The sequence below is a fragment of the Mixophyes fleayi genome, chromosome 9, assembly GCF_038048845.1.
Source record: "Mixophyes fleayi isolate aMixFle1 chromosome 9, aMixFle1.hap1, whole genome shotgun sequence".
In the NCBI taxonomy this organism is placed as follows: Eukaryota; Metazoa; Chordata; class Amphibia; order Anura; family Limnodynastidae; genus Mixophyes; species Mixophyes fleayi.
Window position 1 is genome coordinate 30,496,787 of NC_134410.1, and position 20,904 is coordinate 30,517,690.

At 41.0% G+C, this 20,904-nt stretch overlaps 1 protein-coding gene across 2 annotated transcripts in view; it reads left to right on the forward strand.

Moving 5' to 3' along the window:
* Positions 1 to 575: 575 nt before the first annotated feature.
* The window catches only part of CYSLTR1 (cysteinyl leukotriene receptor 1), a 44,410-nt gene continuing 24,081 nt past the window's right edge, over positions 576 to 20,904 (forward strand). Inside the window, exon 1 of one of the 2 annotated variants that reach the window (XM_075187198.1) lies at positions 576 to 653. The gene's annotated coding sequence lies outside the window, so the exon portion shown is untranslated. Of the gene's footprint in view, positions 654 to 1,953; positions 2,049 to 20,904 lie in introns of those variants that run through there. The other variant, XM_075187197.1, reaches the window with a different exon arrangement.

Genomic DNA, 20,904 nt, shown 5'->3' on the forward strand with positions numbered 1-20,904 from the left:
TTTTGTGCATTCATGAACAAATTACATTTCAGCAATTATTTTTCTTTAACCATTCCAGCTGCAGAGATTTAACTTTGCATCTCCGCCTCTCCGGTTCTACCAGAAACCTGTAAGCATAAAATGTATGCTCTTGTAGCTCTTGCGCCACGCTATCAGTGTCTGTAAATAATAGTAGCGTGGGGCGGAACCTGTTGAAAGGAACCTGGCCCATGTACAGAAATAGATTTGAGTGTTTGTCTGGAAATCTGAAAACAAAGACAGAGTGATCTCTATGAAATCGCCTTGTACTGTGTCTCCAGAGGATTTTCTGGGTTAAAATGAAACACCGGTGATGATGTTTATGTCATTTTTATGTTTTCCTGCAGGAAGGATTGAATATGGGATTTATGAGACAGAGAATAGCTTTCCCAAAACTGTCTGATAAAGGATGTGTTAGCATTCTTTTACTTGGAATTTTAGCATAACATTCAAGAGCATGTTATGGCATGTTAACACAAGGTACTATAATAACAAAACAGTTCCACAAACAGGAGTATAAAAAAAAAAAAAACTCACTCAGATTCAGTCTCTAATAAAGTACATATACAGGCAGAGGACAAAAAATGGGTAAATGAGGCACATCAAGCATATTGAAAGCAAAGACTTTGACACAGGTGAGTTACTTAAACAAATAACAACCCAGCATGGTCAGGGTCATGTATACATTATTATGGCTGCAATTACCTTGAAAGAGTGGTGATTGTTGGGGCTATTTTGGCAGGAGCTTTAGTGCCAAGCTGAGACAACTCAACTGGCTAATGTTACTTGAGCAATGGTATCTAAGTTGATGTCAGCATGAACGTTGCAGGGAAAAACATTAGCCTAGAACAATAGCGGGAGACAGCTTATACTGTATTAATTTGAGGTGCAAAGCAAAATAGGTGAACAGGTAATTTGACTGCAGATTTCAATATGTAGTGAGCGCATTCAGTTTGGTCACCAAAATTACCCAATAATAGTCCTGTTGCAGTGCATAAACCAATCATCACACCTGGTAATGCTGGTTTGCGAGTTCAGTGGTGTAAAGAGCACAGGCAATGCAATACTGAGCAGTGGAGGTGTCTGATGGTTGTGTAATCTTGTGGGGTGCATTTTCCTGACATGGTTTGGGTGCAAACATTCCCTTAGGAGGCAAGGACAATGCTAGTCGATAGAGAGACGTAATGCTCTGTCCTCTCCTGAGTGTAAGTCCTTGGAAGAATACATCAAAGAGAGTCTCATTAAAGGCTTTATAGGGCCTTCTAAGTCACCTGATGGTGCAGAGTTTTTCTTCATCTAAAAAAAAGATGGGAATCTTTGACCTTGCATTGATTATAGAGGTTTGAATTAAATTGTCATACTCCAGGAGCATCACGTTATTTACTAAGGAGATGTGCAAAGCAAATTCCAGGCCGACAGAGTTGCTATCCTAAGATACATAAACTCTCCTGAGGGTTTCTTCATGGACCCCACATGTAGCACACAAATATCAACTTTAACTTTCAGTGTACAAATAAGCTATCAAGTATTTGTGTGCTACATGAAAAAACAGTCAGTATTCACCTAATGGGCAAAACAGAATACTAATTTGCACCCCTTGCACTGTAACGTGTTTTTTTCCAGGAGACTGAAATAAGAAGTTTCTTAAGCTAAGATCCTTAAAGAATCAGGTTCCTGGACTTCTGAGTGAGCACATCAACTCAAACCACAGCTATGAAACTGTTCAGAGAAGGAGATTATCTCCTTCAGGTTACAGTTTCTCTGTGTGTAATAATACATATGTCATTGTGTTTGATGAAGGTGCTGATAAACTATTTGCTGTATAGCTGTCATGTCACAATTCCAGCCAGTTGCAGTCTTGTTACGGGAGGAGGTGCTTGGAGAGGCATGTATTTAGTTGACAGTGCAGAAAGCTCCCATCAGTTGTCTGCTGCTGAGCACAGACATAATTTTATCTCTTATCGTGACTTACACTTTTATGAGAAGAAGAACATGTGATAATCGAAAGGACTTTTCCAGAAATTTAATGGGTAAGTCAGTCAGATACTTATTTTTAAGTAAATGGATTGCATTACTTACTGCATGATACAGCCTTCCAGACTAATACTATCTTGTATAGTAATTGAAGAAGTGAAATTGTGTAAAGCAGTGTTACTAATTGCATATGTTACTATGTATAACTCCATTTAAAAGATGCAAAGTAAAGTTGGTTTGGACAACTTGTAGTTGTAAAACAATATAGATATGATACAGTATTTCCTGATGGATAACATCATAGTTTACTACTTGTTCTGTACTCCAAACATTTCCTTAAAAAGGAATGCAATACAGAAGAAGAGAGTTTAGTGAGTATGTTACGAATGTGAGTAGCCCTTAGATCAGTCTAACAGTGTGCATTCTATGTGGTCTGTACAGTAGTGTCACAATGATATTTTACTGACTGTCAGTCAATAAATTTTGCAACAATACTCTGTCTTGTAGTTCACCAATAGCTGGAGTGTCAAATAGTAATTAAGCCTCAATTAGTCCATTAGGAATGTAATCAGCCACCAGTTAATTTATTTATCCGCTAGTAAGAGAAAAATAGAAGCACTCCTAAGATTGCAATAATGCACACAGAAAACTAGCACAATGATTTTTTAGATAGAACAGGGCTGCGAGTATTTTACTTACACATCCCTAGAGCCCATTTCCTCTCTATACAGCTTCTACTTTCAGTTGAAGAACTATATATAGAGATATGGCATATTTATCTGTCAGCAAACTGCTAGTTGTCAGTCAATTTGTATAACAGTGGTACACGCAGGGGGGGTTTCTGAGTCTCCAGAAACCCCCCCCCCCTGCGCTAACTTAGTGCCCATCATAGCGGCACTGTCCTATACAGCAGCCGCAGCGCTGTCAAAGAAGCGTCCGCGGCGGTGCTGTATTGTATACATCATCGCCACGGACGCGACTTTGACAGCGCCGCGGCTGCTGTATAGGACAGCGCTGGCAAAACGGACCTGCTGACCTAAAAAATAATTAAACTTTAGCAGTATTTACAGAAGTGATTAAACTGCACCTCCATCAAAGAACTCTGGTTGATTGCTGTATGTTAGTTATTGGCAGCCTGATATTTTTAGTGAATGGCTGGTTTAGGATGATGTGCATTTCAGAAAGACTGAATTAGCAGATGCTACTTTGTCATTGCTTGCTCAGAGAGTCACAGTAACTCTCAAGAAAAGAGCTAAAGGCAGAGTATGATGATTGTTTAAAAAGTGACATGAGCATCAATGTTTTCCGGCAAAATAAATCTCAAACCAGCTGGTGTTGGCATCCAAGGCACCAGCAAAAAGGTCCTACACCAAGAATAAGAAGAGTGCGCAGCCAAGAGGCCAAAGGCATGTGAACTCAAACTAAAACTGCCCTACAAAGGCTACCAATAAAACCTGGCCCTAGCAGGTATAGGCACCCAAAGCACCTGCATGGAAGCTCCAAAACCAAGGGCGGAAGAGAAACATGCCCCGAGCAGGGATTGGCACCCAAGCACCTGCGTGGAGGTTTCAAAACCAGGGGAAAGCTTTTAATTTACATCGGGGTTAATTCAACCCTTAGTTATAATTCTAGATCATGATCGATGATAGAATTGCATCATCAGAAATTTTCCATCTTATGTTGGTGATGTACACACAAAGGGTTAAATGAGCTGCTAAACTGCATTTGCTCGCATTTTAGAGAGGTCTGTGGTGGTCTGAGATATTGTACATTCACTTGTAGCAATGTTATTTACACAATTTGGTAAATATAGCAGAAGTCTGCCAATGTTCACTCATTGTAGTGTAATGGTCAAATGTTTACTATTCGGGCAGTTATTTCAGACAGAGTACCAACACATAATCGTTTATTTTTAGTTGGTGTCAAACTATATTTTATCAAAAGCTGCCATTGTCATTCCAGCTGCAGTCTTGATTTTAAAAACTACGGATATAATTCTGCAGCCAAGGTTCACACATTGGCTCACATTTTCTAGGTTGTTTTACCCTTCCGTAAACTGTAGCCAGTAGATTTCATTTTACTTCAAAGTTATTGTAATATAATCCACTCTTACTATTATGCTATTAATATATTTGTGGTCAATTGTTATTCTTGAACTTTCCAATTTGTGAGATTCTGGATAGTACAAGTTGTGAGCCAACAAATTCTGAACTAGAATACATTTACAACATACTTGCCCACTCTCCCGGAAAATCTGGAAGACTCCCGAATTCAGGGTAGGCAGGCCATTCTCTCACATCCTTGCATGGAGGCTCCTATCCTGTCCACTTCACTAGGAAGTCGGCAAAATGGGAGCCTCCAGGACACGATTTCTCTGTGGTCTAAGAGAGGATTCAGCTGACTGCAGGGCAAGGCTGCAAAGAGGGTTACACATTTTTACAGCATTATATGTAGTTTAAAGATATACCGATATATGTGGGACATATGTATGGCAAAATAATAGTATAAAGTGTGATTTAGCTTACATATTTTGAAATGGGTTAGCAGTATCTTTAATCACAGTGAACAACATCTGATAAGGTGTGTCTGCAGTGAGAATAATTAAGCAGAACACCTGAAGAAATCTCCTCTGTAAAAACTAGGTGGGGGTGTCACCTGTCCATTAAGCTAAGGCTGTGGGAGGAGTGTAAATTATAAGTATTTAAGCCTGAGCTGCTTATTATTAGGGATGTGCACCGGCCACTTTTGGTGTCTCCTGTTTTGTGTTTTGGATTCGGATTTGCTTGAGGTTTTGGGTTCGGATTTGTTTCGAAAAACACCTGACGAAAGGTTTTGGTTCGGATTTAAGGTTTTGGATTTGGATTTATTTTGAAAAAAACATAAAAAGTGTTAAAATCAAGTTTTTTGGTTTATTTTCACTCCTACGCTATTAATAACCTCAATAACATTCAATAACAATCATTTCCACTAATTCCCAGTCTATTCTGCAGAATCAGTGAACTTTGTAATATTGCAGTACCACTGGACTTATACTGCTGACACGACACGACACAGCACAGCACAGCAGAGCACAGCACAGCACGAGATATAGCAGGACAGAGGACCACCTAACACAACCTCCCTCTACCCTGATCAATGCCCGAGTGAAGATGGCGGCGGCTAGCGGGGAATTTATAGAACACGAGTATCGCGAGATCCGACAGCGGGATTATGACTCAGAGCCTCGGTTTCAGTTTTGCAATTGACGGGAATACCCGGATCTGTCTCGGATCCGGCTCGGATCGGCAACGTTCGGGTGGGCTCGGATTTCAGATATCCGAGCCCGCTCATCTCTACTCATTATGCAGTGTGACCGATGCCGAACAAGTTGGCCGGTGACTAGGAAGATAGTCTGTTAACTTAGCATTAGGGTCACAAGAAAGTGTGTGGAATATTGTGTTATGAGCTACTTTGCCATCCTGTGCAAGCAAGAAATTGTCGTGTATGCACTTATTGCTTGGTTTTCAATAGTCAGTGTACATATACATTGCAGTGTACATATGCACTGAAGGCTGCTTGTGTCACAGTATATATATATATATATATATATATCTACTATATAAATGCCTAGTGGCGTGTGTGGAAAAAAAAACAAGCTGCAGCGCCACCTGCTGGGCAGAGTTATACACTGACCTATATATTTCTTGAAGGAGAAGTGACAGTTGGGAGTGGTTGGTGGTTGCCGGGGGTGACAGTGGGGAGTTTTTAACACCTTAAGTAGCTTGATGAAGGATGTGGCGATGAAGATGAAGGATGAGGTGATGGAGAAAAATGATGAGGTGGTGACATGTGGACAAAACCACGTTAAAAAAGGGCGCTTGCGTCGGGAAGTAACGCTCTTCCCCTGAGGAGGCCTGGGCTAGGCCCAAATGCATGACAAGAACCTTTTTATCACCTTAAGTAGCTTGATTTGTCTAGAATGCATGAGTATCATGCACGGGTTAACTTGAATATATATATATATATATATATATATATATATATATATATACATACCTATTTGCTTGTTTCTTCTCTCCACACATACAAATAGAGAAATACCACTTGAATACATTAACTAATATATACATTATATATCATTTACAATTGCATGTTGAAATCTGTTTTTACATTATGCAAGATGAGATGGTGGATGCAGACCAGTTATTCATGAAATATACTGATGTAGATATACATTAATAATGTTTCAAGGAATCAGGTTGATAAAACGATGAAGGTTTGTTCGGATAATCATTGGCATGCAGTCAACTCCAGAATTATTGGCTCCCTTCATAGATATGAGCTAAAAGCAACTTATGAAATAAACCACATGAGTGACATTTCAGGCATAAACAAAGTGCTAACCTGCATAGTTTTCCTTCTTCCACTAGGTTTTAGAGCCAATGAAAAGCTTTCCTTTAGTAACACAATTTCTTAAAAAAATATAGGTTCCAAAAATATTGATACCCCATTATTAATATTTGGTGAATAATAGCATTGGGCTGCTTTCTACAATGCTTAACACAATTGGAGAACACTCATTGAGGGATCTTGGACCACTCCAACATTTCCAGCTTCTTGATTTTCTTAGCTCATTGCTTCAGGTTCAAATCTAGAGACTGCAAGTCTTTGGTTTTGATTTTGTGTTCCCGCAATCATTTCTGTGTGGATTTTTATGTGTGTTTGGGGTCATTATCTTGCTGAAAGGTTCACCAATGGCCAAGTTTCAGCTTTCTAGCAGAGGCAGACAGGTTTTGTCCAAAAATCTCTTGGCGTAGAGTGGAATTCATTATGCAATTGATTTTCACAAGGGTCCCTGGATCACGAACAACAAAACAGCCCAAAAACATAGATAATCCACCACCAAATTTGACAATGGCTATAAGGTGCTTTTCTTTCTAGGCAGTTCCTTTTTTTCTCCAAACATGATGATGCTTTGCATAGCCAAAAAGTAACATTTTTGTCTCATCTGACCACATTACATGATTCCATTATTAGTTCCATTGACACTTGCTCTTAGGTAAGACTTCTTTCGTGGAACTTTGCCAAAAACATTCTGGTCGTGGAGATGAAAGTGGATTTTGACATTTTAAAAGCCCAGGATTCAACTAAACTGTACAGTTCTAAAACTGTGATCTTTGAGTTCATCTTTGAATCTCCTTCCATCCTCCTCACTGTATGTGGGGACAGTATGCTCATGTGTCCTATTCCTGGCAAATTTTCAACTGTTGCATGCCTTTATTTATTTATTATGATCAGCCTGATTGTGCTTAATGATACTTTCATCTGACTACTAATTATTTTATAACCTATTTCCTAATCAGTGCAAGTCCACAACCTTCTGTCTCATTTGAGTTGCCAACTCTTTGGTTTTAGTCATGTTGATGAATGTCAAAGGGATTTTCCATGTGTCTAACTTCAGAGAAAGAGGAAATGGTCATAGCCAACAATGAAATTCCTGGAAACTAGGAGCAATAAAAAGAGTTTTTTGTACTAAGATACAGGTTACATTGGTTTAATTTAAAACATTCTTTAGGCCTCCCAATAGTTTTTCCCTGTAGGTTTTTGAAATAAACCACTATTGTTAAAATAAAATGACACTCTTGTAGGGATTATGTCTGCTATATAAATGATAAGCAATTCCTCTTAATATTTTTGAGTAACATTTGAATCATTATATGTATTGTTTATTTTATATGATTGGTTTTGCCCAATATTTTGACGGATGACAATAATTCTGAAGTTGACTGTATAATATGCTCCTAACATGATGTTGGTACATAGTTAAGTTCCTATTTAAAATTGAATTCTAAAAAATATTACTATAATATCATAAAAAGGTAAGCTAGATACAGGCTTTAAAAGAGTTTAGTAAATAGTCAGCATCGGAATATAGCTCACAGTGAACGGGATCTTCCTATGGGCTAAATTAAAATTACAAGTAGTTAGATCATACTTGCCTACTCTCCTGGAATTTTAGGGTTAGGCGGGGCTAAATGGCGGGAATAGTGCCATTAAGCTCTGCCCCTGCAGTGCTGAGCTGCAAAAAACACATCAGGGGTGGAGCTAGGGTGAGGCAATAGTATCACAACAACCCTCCCCATCATAGCTAAATCTATTTGGTATCCATTTGGTGTTTGACAGTCAACAGGATTTCACACAGATAATCTTTCAGCACTATTTTATTGAAGTACATAGTATTGAATTTAATACTCCGTATTTTCTAAACATACTGCACCGTTAGTGTTCTCCCTTTCAGTTTTGTTTTACATTTTTCAGCTTTGTCCTTTGCTGGTTGAGGATTTAAAAAAGGAGTAGCTGCTGGGATTTAGTGAAACATTGTTTAGACATATGTTTTATTAAACTGAGTGTAAGCAATTTTGTATAAATATTTGGTTTTGTATTACATTTAATACTCATTCTCTCTCTCTCTTTCTCTCATCCCCTGCTAACCCCCCAGGCATATGAGCAATTTTAAAGACAAGCCATAAAATGATTGAGTTTGTTTGCAGGATATTCCGAAGCCGAGTAGGTTCTCTATATTATTGTAGAATCTTCCTGGGTTTTCTTTGCATTTTATAATGTGCATTTTTATACTTTCTTAGAAACCTTTTAGAGATACAGTACATCTATTTTAAAAACAAAAGCTTGAGAAATGCTTTGCTAGAGTATTGGCCATCTGCTGGAAGTAATGTGAAAATTACTTTTGCGAAAAAATATTACTATACTGATTTTTTTAAAAGCCACAGGTCAAAAATTAATATCACTGAGCCTGATGCATGAACGCACGTATCAGGCGATTTAGAGCGTATCGTACGCAGAATCACTCGGCGCATTCCCAGAAAAGACAGATGCAGACGTGAAACAGAGAGACACAGATGTGTACACAAGCAATGTTCGTGCGATAGTGAGCGCTATTAGTACTGACTATGGCTTCTAACTTCGGGGAGTGAAGTGGGCTGGGGAGGGGCGTTTTGCCACACTCAATGTACAAAAGGGGTGTGCCAAACTCGAGCGCACACAGCCACGGCAGTATCTAACTCTACGGCAGTGAATGTAGCTTATTTTTCTGTCGTATCTCTTGCCCCAGCTCAGGGCTAATCTATGTCTTGATCAGTAATGATGACTCGTATGAATCCTGAAACATGATTTCGCAATCACGAGCACCTGTAAAATGTATTTGTATGTTCAGTAGACATTAACAACATTCTAATAAATGTATGTTACGGGAAAAAAAATTCAACTGTTTTATAATTTTTTTATCATAACCTTTATTTTTCAGAATGCATGCCCTAATGAATCAGGCCCACAATGAATTTAAATAGGTAGTGTTGATTTAATGTGATTTTAATGGGCCTGGTTCATTAAGAAAAGTAAGGCAACATTTTTTGTAAGTTTTCTCCTCCACAAAACCATGTTACAATGAAAGGGGTGAAAATTAGTTTATTATTTTGCACATAAGTTAAATACAAGCTGTTTTTTCATGTAGTGCACAAATACTTGATAGCTTTTTTTTTACACTGAAATTTAAAGTTGATCTAGGACATGTCCTATCCAACTATAAATCTGCCATCAGATTTTAAATTTGTCTCCCCCTCCAATGCAACATGGTTTTTCCCAGGTGAAAAGTTACTCATTTTTTTTGCTTTACTTTCCTTAATGAATCAGGCTCAATGTGTGTATTTAGAATTTATTATTAAAATGATGAAAAGTTTGAGTGAAATGATGAAAAATATAAACCATTAAAATGAAAATACAATTTTACTTTTAGAAAAACATGTTAGTCAAAGATCGGCTACATCTCTGTTTTATTCAGCAACAACAAGTAAGATCTATTTGCAAGTTACATCCTGTTGTTTAATTCTATGTATTCAAAGTAACTAGATTACAATCTAAACATATTTTAGATTCAGTCGCTTACAGATTGCTATTTTGCAAATCTGACTATTTACTTTAAAATGAGTTATTCATCTTCAGTGAGGCAACATGTAAATTCCATAGGTCATCAAGTTTCTCTGCAGAGACTACACATGCTGTGGATTTCTGACATCCAACAAGAGAGCTGATTAAATAGTCGGAATGCACTTGTCTACTGTGACAACGAGGCACACCTTTCACTGGAAAGAAAAACGAAATACTCATGCACATGTCCAGGACTGCCAGGTGTAATTTGGGGCCCGTTACAGAATGTTTTTGACTCCCCCCCCCTTAATAGATTTCACAACCTGATACTGGATTCTTGTATGCACCCTGGTATGTTGGGACATGTTTGGAAAATGTATATGTACACTGACTATTGAAAACCAAGCAATAAGTGAGCTCAGTACATAGCACGGATCACGCAGTTGATAATACATACATTATAATAAAACATTACATTTATCAGGCCCTCCCCAGCCACATCACGCCACCCTCACTGACACATCACACCCTCCCCCCAGACCAGGGGCGGGCTGGGCCGGAGGGCAGGGTATCGGCCCCCCCAAGCCGCTCAGAGTGACCGCTGTTCGGGCCGCCGCCCCCCCCCCTCCCCCGTGGATGCAATATTACCTCAATATTTCATCCACGGACACACGATGCGGCCGCGTCAGCACAAAGGCGGCAGCATCACATGACAGGCGATGCAGCCGCGTTATCAATGACGCGGCCGCATCGCATTTCATGTGATGCTGCCGCCTGTGCGCCCCCCGGGCTGAAATTTGCCAGCTCGCGCCTGCCCCAGACACATCATGTCACACCTCCCAGTCACATTATAATCCTTCCCCCAGACACATTATAATACCCCCACCAGCCCAGCATAATTACCTGTACTGTGCTGGTGCTGGTGCAGAGTGGAAACGTCCAGCACAGTGAGCAGGGAAGCGCTTAGTCTCTCCAGATTAGAGCTCCTTAGTTTACAATCTGCAAGTTGTCTGGGGACCGGAAGCAGCTGACAGCTCCCACCTCCTAACCAAACTCCACCCCCCCACCCCACCACGAGTGCGCACGCATGCGTCATCCGATGGTGACATTTTTTTCCTTCGTGCAAACAGAAAAAAAAATATTACCTGGATTCTTCAGGTGAAGGTCGGGCCACCCAGGCATGCCCGGGCCCCGGTAATCTGTACCGCTTCCCCCTCTCCACGCCCCTGGATAAAGTACAGTAAGAAGAAAAACAGAAACACTTTTATCTCAGTCTGTCTCTGACGTGAGCAAGTTATTTAAGGTTTTGTAGCATATGATTTTTTATTTTAAGCTTTAAGGTCATTTAAACATTTTTATCATTTTTTAACTTTACATTTCATACACTTAGCTCCCTACTAATGGGAACTGGCGGTATTCATTCATGTCAGGCACTGGACCCGCTGCAAAACCATCCCTTTTCAAAACTCCTTCCATTCATCTCATTTATTGATTTCCTGTCAGCCCTGTCTATTTAAAGCACCTGTTTCCTTACCTGAGTGCCAGATCTTCAGGTCTCCTCTCCTGTGAAGACATGTTCCAGTCTGGCTCCTGTTCTCCTGCTGCTTCTGAGTACTATCACTAATACCTGCTTTCAGCTATCTGGTGTTTCAGCACTATCCTGCTGCAGAGTGTTACCACTTTTACCTGCTTTCAGCTCTCCGGTGTTACAGCATCATCCGGCTGCAGAGTGTTACCACCTACACCTGCTCCCAGCTCTCCGGTGTTACAGCATCATCCAGCTGCAGAGTGTTACCACCTACACCTGCTCCCAGATCTCCGGTGTTACAGCATCATCCGGCTGCAGAGTGTTACCACCTACACCTGCTCCCAGCTCTCCGGTGTTACAGCAAAATTCTGCTGCAGAGTGTTACCACCTACACCTGCTCCCAGCTCTCCGGTGTTACAGCATCATCCGGCTGCAGAGTGTTACCACCTACACCTGCTCCCAGCTCTCCGGTGTTACAGCAATATTCTGCTGCAGAGTGTTACCACCTACACCTGCTCCCAGCTCTCCGGTGTTGCAGCATCATCCGGCTGCAGAGTGTTACCACCTACACCTGCTCCCAGCTCTCCGGTGTTACAGCATCATCTGGCTGCAGAGTGTTACCACCTACACCTGCTCCCAGCTTTCCAGTGTCTCAGCAATATTCTGCTGCAGAGCGTTACCACCAATACCTGTTCTTAGCTCTCTGGTGTTACAGCATCACCCTGCTGCAGGGTATTTCTACCAGTCTCCATCTCCTGCACATCGGTGCTTCTGGTCTCTATTTACCTGCAGTCCATCGCACTTCTTCCTGATCCTGACCCTAGAGGCCTCCTAGCTCCACAGGACCTCTGTGCCTCATCTACCTGCACAATATACTCCTCTTTATTACTGAAATCAGCAACCATCTTACTCCTGTGACTTGGTCCTCCTCTCTGACTCGCTTGTGACCCTCCTTGAGAACTGCAACCTGCAGTTAAGGAGCCGCTAAGTCCAAACTCCCTTGCAGGGGTCCAGGGTGAAAACCTCCCTCTCCGTTAGACTCTGTGCCTCTTGGAGGGTAGCATCAACTCAAGCAGACCATACGGGTTCTTCTAGACCCTAGAGCATGACAATACAGTTTCTTTAGAGGGCCTCATTTAGGGGTGCAAAAAGGTTGAGGGACAGAGCTAAATCCTCTTTGATGGTGCAATCTAGGTGCACAATGGCACCCAGGTGTCCACCAAAATGCTTGGTTTACCATGCAAGATGGTGATGAGATGGTGGTGTTTGTGGAGGAGCAGAATGTGGAAAAATGTAAGAATCCGGAATTCTTTAGAAAGCATGTATTCCTTATTTTGTGGAGATATGCAAACACGGCACAAGATTATTAAGATTAGATAAAGAAACTAAGAAGACACAATTGTAGAGGTGTTCCATGCACTACAAAGAGGTACAAAGCCATTTCCATTTGACAAATGAAGGTTGAAGCTGGCAGAGATCAGGTTTCACCCTAAACATTTAATTAGACGCATTTTGTACCTTCCACTTGCACTTCAGTGGAGAAACACATTTTTACAGCTCACTTTACTCTGTGAAAAACAAGGCTTCATACATAAAAAGTGTCACATGTAGTAAAGACAGTCCCAATGTCCCCTCACTCTCATGACTAATGTAAGTCATTTGCAAGGTCGAACTTTGCATCATTTTATGAGAAAAATTAAATAATCTTACTCAATGAAACGGGTCGATCTAATGTGGTAGGGTAGATATATACTGCACATTCAATGCACTTTGTAAATTCTGTGGTTGCAAAAAATTGTTTTGGAACTGTTAAAAAAATGTTTTCCCTAGATAAGCAATTGAACCCATGGGGCAATTAATATATTTGATTATTTTCCTATCAAGAGACAAGCAATGGACAAGTAAATGAAGATTAGGTACTGATCTGTTAGTTGTTTACATCGGGGATGTTGCTAGGTTTTCAAAACCTCAAAGTAACGATGTACAACCAAGCTCACCACATCCATAATTGTTCCGACCATGCACACCATATAAAGTAATACTTTGGTATTAACAATAGACTAGCTTGTTATTTATTTTAAATGTACTGTTGCGGAGTTAAACATCAGTTTAAAGGGTACATGAAGTTATTGTTGATTTTACTCAACACAAAATTTACCAGACAGTAAAGCTACCTCAGAGATGGTAGAAAGCAGTAATTCTCATTAAATATTTAGTATAGCTTGAATCATGCAGGTGCAAGTTCTCCACAAATAAAACACAATAGTGCTGATGCAGAGTCGGTTGCAAAATAAAAATAAATCACTCTAAAAAATAAAAGAGGAGGTAGTTTCCCCCATATGCAGAGCTGTGCACATCTTGAGATGGGTCCGCCTCCGCGTCAACAGCACATGCACTTGGTTTATGACAACATCAGTGAGTATTTGCACCCGCCCTGTAGCAGGTGAAAAGGACCGCGCCTTTTAACAGGCGCATACGTCTACTTCTGCAGGTCTCCATAAGCTGCATTTGGGTAAGCATGCTTTTACTATGCTCGGCCAATGTTAGAATGCCCGCCCTCCCCATCTCCCACTTCACTAGGCGCATAGGCGTGCGCCCCATTTTCTGGGCATGTCCAAGATTTAATGGAAATATCTTATACAAACTGGCGCACGACCCTCTCTCCATCAGCCCCAGTGAGCATAAATGTGCAGATATAACCCAATGTATTTAGGAAAAAGAAGCTAAAATACTGAAATAAAGGCAACCTCATTATCCCAATATTTTCTAGGAGTTAAACATTAACGAGAATCAATTAAGAAGTAGATCAGGATAAGAATGTAAAACATGTCATCAATGACAATGCCAGGATCCATACGGTAATAAGTGCGTGCTTATTAATGATGTTTTCAGATGTTTAAGTCATGCTCTGTTATATCCCACTGTACAAGCTTGAAATATCCCGTATATCTTATGCATAGAAATTAAGCATACATAGATGAATTGCATTGTTCTTTGTAGTTGACAACCAATGACTGTATTACATAAAGTAACCATCTTATTTTATGCTAAATTATGCTCCATTAACAGTTGAAGGTATAACATAAAAATGATTTTGTGCTTTTTCAAAACCAGATATTGCAAAAATTCTGCTTACTTGATGGACAACATAAAATAATTTTATTATAAAGAGAGAGAGAGACAATTATACAGTTGGCTTTGCAAAGAAAAGTTCAAAATACACATTTCTTAACAGAAATAGGTTTTCCAGTGTATATTGTTTATTGTGGCGGGAATACGTAGGTTTTTAATCTTTTTTGTTTTGCTTTTTCTATCACACACAAAATCACTGATTATCATTGTTCATTAAAAAAAATACACTATATGGATAAAAGTATTTGGATGCTTGACCATTACACCAACAGGGACTGTAGTGACTTTGTATTCAAGCACATATACTTTAATATGGAGATGGTTCCCTTTTGCAGCGTTAAGAAATTCCACTCTTCTTGGAAGGCTTTCCACAAGATGCTGGAGTGTGTCTGTGGGACTTTGTGCCCATTCATTTTCTACAGCACTTTATAAGGTCAGGCACTGGTGTTGAACAAGAAGGCCTGGCTCGCAATCACCATTCCAGTTCATCCCAAAGGTGCTCGATGGGGCTGAGGTCAGGGCTCAGTGCAGGCCAGTCAAGTTCTTCCACACCGAACTCATCAAATCATGTCTTTGTAGTCCTTGCTTTGTGCACTGGGGCACAGTCATGTTGGAATAGAAAGGACCTTCCCCAAACTGTTGCCACAAAGTTGGAAGCATTGTCCAAAGTGACTTGAAGCATTAAGATTGCCCATCACTGGAGACAAGGGGCCTAGCCCAAACCCTGAAAAACAGCCCCATACCATTATCCCTCCTCCACTAAACTCACAATTGGTATAATACATTCAGGCAGGTAACGTTCTCCCGGCATCCACCATCTGACTGCAAACAGAGAAGCGTGATTCTTCACTCCACAGAACACGTTTCCACTGCTCCACAGTCCAGTGTCGGTGTGCTTTACACCACTGCATCCGACGCTAGGCATTGGTCTCGGTGATGTGAAGCTTGTATGCAGCTGCTCGGCCATGGAAACCCATTCCATTAAGCTCCCGCTGCACAGTTTAGTTCTTTAATTAATGCCAGTGGAAGTTCGGAACTCTCAGCTATGGAATCAGCAGAGCTTTGGTGACTTTTATGTACTGTACGCCTTAGTAGTCGTTGATCCCACTCTGTGATTTTACTTGGTCTCCTGCTTCATGGCTGAATTGCTGTTGTTCTTAGACGCTTCCACTTTCTAACAATATCATATACGGTTGACCGTGGAATATCCAGCAGGGATGAAATTTCACGAACCGTCTTGCAAAGGTGGCATCCTATCACAGTACCACTCTTGACGTCACTGAGCTCTTCAGAACGATCCATTTTGTATCACAAATGTTTGCAAATGGAGACTGCATGGCTAGATGCTTGATTTTATACACCTATGGCAACAGGTCTGACTGAAACACCTCAATTCAATAATTCAACAAATACTTTTGTCCATATAGTGTATAACATAAAAAATGAAAAACTTGCATATAAGGAAAGAGTGCAGCAGGGCAGAATCCCAAGGGAGAGGGTACGGTGTCAAGGGGGGGAGAGGAGGATTAAGTCCCACAGGACTATTTGCTGAGGGACAGTGCATAGGGTACATGGGAGAGAGAGAATAGCAGCAGGGGAGGTCAGGTTGTCAAGAAAGAGGGCGCCAGTGTGGAAGAGAGGTGACAGCTCAGGAGAGAGAGGAAAGGCCTACACATAAAAGTGCTTTTGGGCAACTGGAGTGACCTGGCAGCTGACTTCAAAGCCTTTACAATTCCAGCGGGGCAGCATGCAAAAGCTCCCAACGTAACAACATTAGAAACCAGCATAGAACGAGTACTCAGCAGCACATCCTCTGGGGGGCAGATAGAGGAACAAGGCTACATAACAGTGAGAATTGAGGTTGCAATTGGCTAATACTGGATAATGTTGACATTGCTGTTGTCAAAGCAGCACAGTGACGTGGGTTCTTTCAGATTTCTTTGTTAAAAACTAAAAACCGAAATCCCTAAACGTAAGCAATACTTTTAAAAATGTTTACAGCAGAACTCAGAAGTCTAAAGCTCTTCTAGATTAGGACCACACATAAGGCTTTCCAGGGCAAAAAAAATTCTAAAACACTTTGGGCCTGATTCATTAAAGAAAGCAAAGCAAAAAAAAGTAAATGAGTAACTTTGAACCTTGGCAAAACCATGTTGCACTACAAGGGGTGCAAATGAGTTTATTATTTTACAGATAAGTTAAATACTAGCTGTTTTTCCATGTAGGATGCAAATACTTATTTGTTTTTATTTTACACTGACATTAAAAGTTGATCTAGGACATGCTCTACCCCAATTATAAATCTGTCCTCACATTTTAAATTTACCTCCCCCTCCAATGCAACATGGTTTTGCCAAGATTCAAAGTTACACTTTTTTTTGCTTTACTTTCTTTAATGAATCAAGCCCTTTGTGTTAAAAAAAAATGGGACTTATTAAATAATAAGCTAAGAGCCACAATGGAATGTAACACATAGCAACCAATCAGCTGTTAGTTTTCTGAAGTCTAGTATTATCAAGTTAATGAAAGCTAAAATTGAAATTGTAAAAGTATTTGTTTATTATTACAAGGATAATCCCCATGTAACAATAATATCTTGAAATGTTTTATTATAAAAGTTAAAATTCAGTGAAGCCAATAAGTATTGCACCATTGTACCCTATAGCCAGGAAAGTATTGCACTTCATAATTAGTATTAGCTTGGCTGAACAAGCAGTATGACTATTGCTACTTATATTATATATATTACTTGTGCAATATATATTTATATATTGTACAAGTAGTTCTAATTGTGCAGAAAATTGATCCTAGCTTTTCCATTATTGATTTGTGCAAAAACAAGATTCATATATGAACTAATTTTACCTAGACAAAGACATCACAATCTTACTGCATCAGTGTTAAAATTGTTATTCTGCTATGGGCACACTTGCTCTATCTAGCTCTCAATCTGTGGCTTCCTGTTTGCCTCCTTTAACCTCCTCATCATGACACTGTCCCTGCAAAATGCAGCACTACCATTCTATTGACCTATCACAAATAGACAGGTCAATGTTTCCCACAATGCTGTGAACATTCAGAATGGCTACATATTGATCTACACCAGCGCACTTCAAAGCTGTGGACAAATGGAATAAACTGGAGCACTAACTTTGTAATTTTCCTTATAATTATTATTTTTTTAAAACAATTCATGCAAAGCCTAAATACGTGTGTATAATACTAAATGCGGGTTGCGCTCAGAATGCTTGTCTGAGTAAATCTAGCCCAGATAGTATATTATTTACATCTCTGCTGAACTGTACACACTTTTTTTTAAATTATTATATTCACTTGTGTTTTTCTATTGAAATTTTAAGCCTATACAGTAGTAAATGGACACTATTACTGGGCACTACAGACACAACTGTATAGTGTATGGTTCACTATTGAATTAACTGCACAGTATATTTTGGTGTACACCAGTGGTTCCCAAACTTTTGCAGTTCGCGGCACCCTTAGCAGGGGCGCACGGAGGATTTGTCAGGGGGGGTTTCCTCCGCCCCCGGGGAAAAAAAAATCCTAGAGACCTGCCGCGCATGCGCGGAAGCTACGTTTCGGCTGCACTGTAGTATACAGGAGCCGCGGCGCTGTCAAAGAAGCGTTCGCGGCGGTGCTGTATACAACGACCCAGCAGCCTCCTCTTCCGCAGCTGTCACTGAATGACGTCAGTGACAGCTGCGGGAGAGAGGAGGCTGCTGGGTCCCGGCGCCGCGCTTATTGGTAAGTTTCTGTTTCCTTTCTTTTTTTTTTGCCTGGCCCATGGCACCCCAGTGACAGCGCCGCGGCACCCCTGGGAGCCGCGGCGCACACTTTGGGAACCGCCGGTGTACACTATGGAGATTTTTGTGCATGTGCTTGACCTTATCGTGTTTACTACAGTGCTAGACAATAGGTTGTAATACATTCTAGAAACTTGAGTGTCTGCATTGTATGCAGTTCAGTTGAGCTTTACAGTATTCTGAAAACTCTTAAGTGTTATAAAGAGTTTATAATGTATCAGAACAGATCAGATTGATGTGAACTTGTGTTGCATCTGCCACACTCATGGTTTGCATAGCCACTACCCCATTTATGAAAACTCTGTGACACTAGTCCTTGTTTTCTTCTTCTTTTTATTTTAGAGTGTATCTCCTAGCTTCAGCCTGAGAGTCAGTTTGTCTATCTGACCTACCCAGGATTCTGCATTTTTACCTTTTTCAGATCCCATCAGGACACTACCCTAAAGGTGTGGGAGGGGCTACAGCTGTCTGTCTGAATGTTGCTGTAACACTTTACTTTTTGTCAGAGGTGCAATGAAATATCAGGTTAACATGAAAATATATATTACCTCAATGGTTCATATCTGAAAATATAATTTTGGGGGTATATTGGTCCTTATGTTATTTAATTAAATGGATATTAATAAAAGCACAATACAACAACAGCAACATTCATCCAGATAAAGATGCTGTTAGAAGCACTACCACTATACTAATCTCTTACAGGGCAAAACTCTGGGCAGTAATTATCACTGGTATAGAACATTGAGAGAACTTACATACAACAATGGACAATGAAAAAACAGAGCCTTGTCCAGTCGATTAGCATGCTAGCCGAGATAATTAGCATCTTGGTTGCTGTCTTGGTCAGCTTACCTTCAGGATGTTTGCTTAGGCTTCTGTTACTACTAAATGAAGTAATCTCTCCCCCAATGGTGACAGGTTTCCTTGGATATGAATTGTCTAATATCTGAAAATGCAGAGCCGTAACTAGGCAGGTGGCGTCGCCCAGCGTGCAAGCCAAAGGAGGGTGCAGCAGTCGCCTGCTACTTGCCTCTGTGACAGCATGCTGCAGATTGCCAGGGAGCCCATGCTCTATAAAGGCTGACATCGGAGACTCAGATTCCGCGCATGGGCACTAAGTCTGTGAGCCTCTCTCTCCCCTACCATCCCCTGGAACAGTCTCTCTGTCCTCAGGCTTACCCCATCTCCATGGATCCCGATTCACGGACTTTGGAGGGGCGGGGCTTGTCCAAAAGTGGGCGGGGCTTTGCCCCAATGTACTTCTGCCTCAGCCCCCTTCCCTTTGTGTGTGTGTGTCAGCCTCAGCCCCCTCTCTATGTGTGTGTCAGCCTCAGTCCCCCTCCCTGTGTGTGTCAGCCTCTGCCCCTCTCCCTGTGTGTGTCAGCCTCTGCCCCTCTCCCTGTGTGTTCGTGTGTCAGCCTCTGCCCCCTCTCTCTGTGTGTGTCAGCCTCTGCCCTCTCCTTCTGTGTGTGTGTGTGTGTGTGTGTGTGTGTGTCAGCCTCAGTCCCCCTCCCTGTGTCTGTCAGCCTCTGCCCCCTCTCTGTGTGTGTGTCAGCCTCTGCCCCCTCCTTCTGTGTGTGTGTGTGTCAGCCTCTGCCCCCTCCCTCTGTGTGTGTGTGTGTGTGTCAGCCTTGTCCCCCCTCCCTGTGTGTGTGTCAGTCTCTTCCCCCTCCCTCTGTGTGTGTGTGTGTGTGTGTGTGTGTGTGTGTGCAGGGCCGTAGCGAGGGTGGTGCGGCCTGTGCAACCACCCAGGGCGCAAGGCCAAGGGGGTGCCATGGCCGCCTGCTCTTTGCCCCTATCACATCCACATAGAATTTATGCCATGCTGCCACAGAGCAGCACCTCCCCTTCTACACAGAGATTGCAACTAAGAAGAAAAGCGCCCAACTCATTCAGTGTCACTCATGATGAGCGCCGTTGTTAATGAAGAGGAGCCAGCAAGAAGGGAAGCTAAGAAGAGACCCCAGGTAAGTGCGGAAGAGAAGGGGAGTGGAGGAGAATGGGAGCGGAGGAGAGGAGGCGAGGAGAAGGGGAGAAGGGGAAGCGATTTGTCAGCTCGTTCGTTGCTCTCTCTCTCTCTCTCTCTATAAACACCTCTGTCAGATCAGACTAAAAACACAACAATCTCCTAGGCACTAGAGTAAACCTCATATGTTGATATCCCTATAAACATATTTAAAATAAATGAAAAAAATGTTGTAATAAATGGAAGAATTTTTTTTTCAAATGTCACTCTCCAAAAAAATGGAGTTCAACTCCCTTGGTATATTATCAAAACAAACAATTAGGGGCGCCAAAGAAAGAAAAAAGAAAATTCAAAAATAAAAATCCAGCTTACAATGGATATGGCAGAATAAAATGCCAAACTCATAGTTTGCAGAAAACACTATGAGATTTATTAAGAACAAATTTATTATAACATCACAATAAAAAAGAATAGCTACAATTCCACACAGTACAAAAAATTTAAAAATACCTATAAAAATGCCTATGTAGGACTGATTGGGG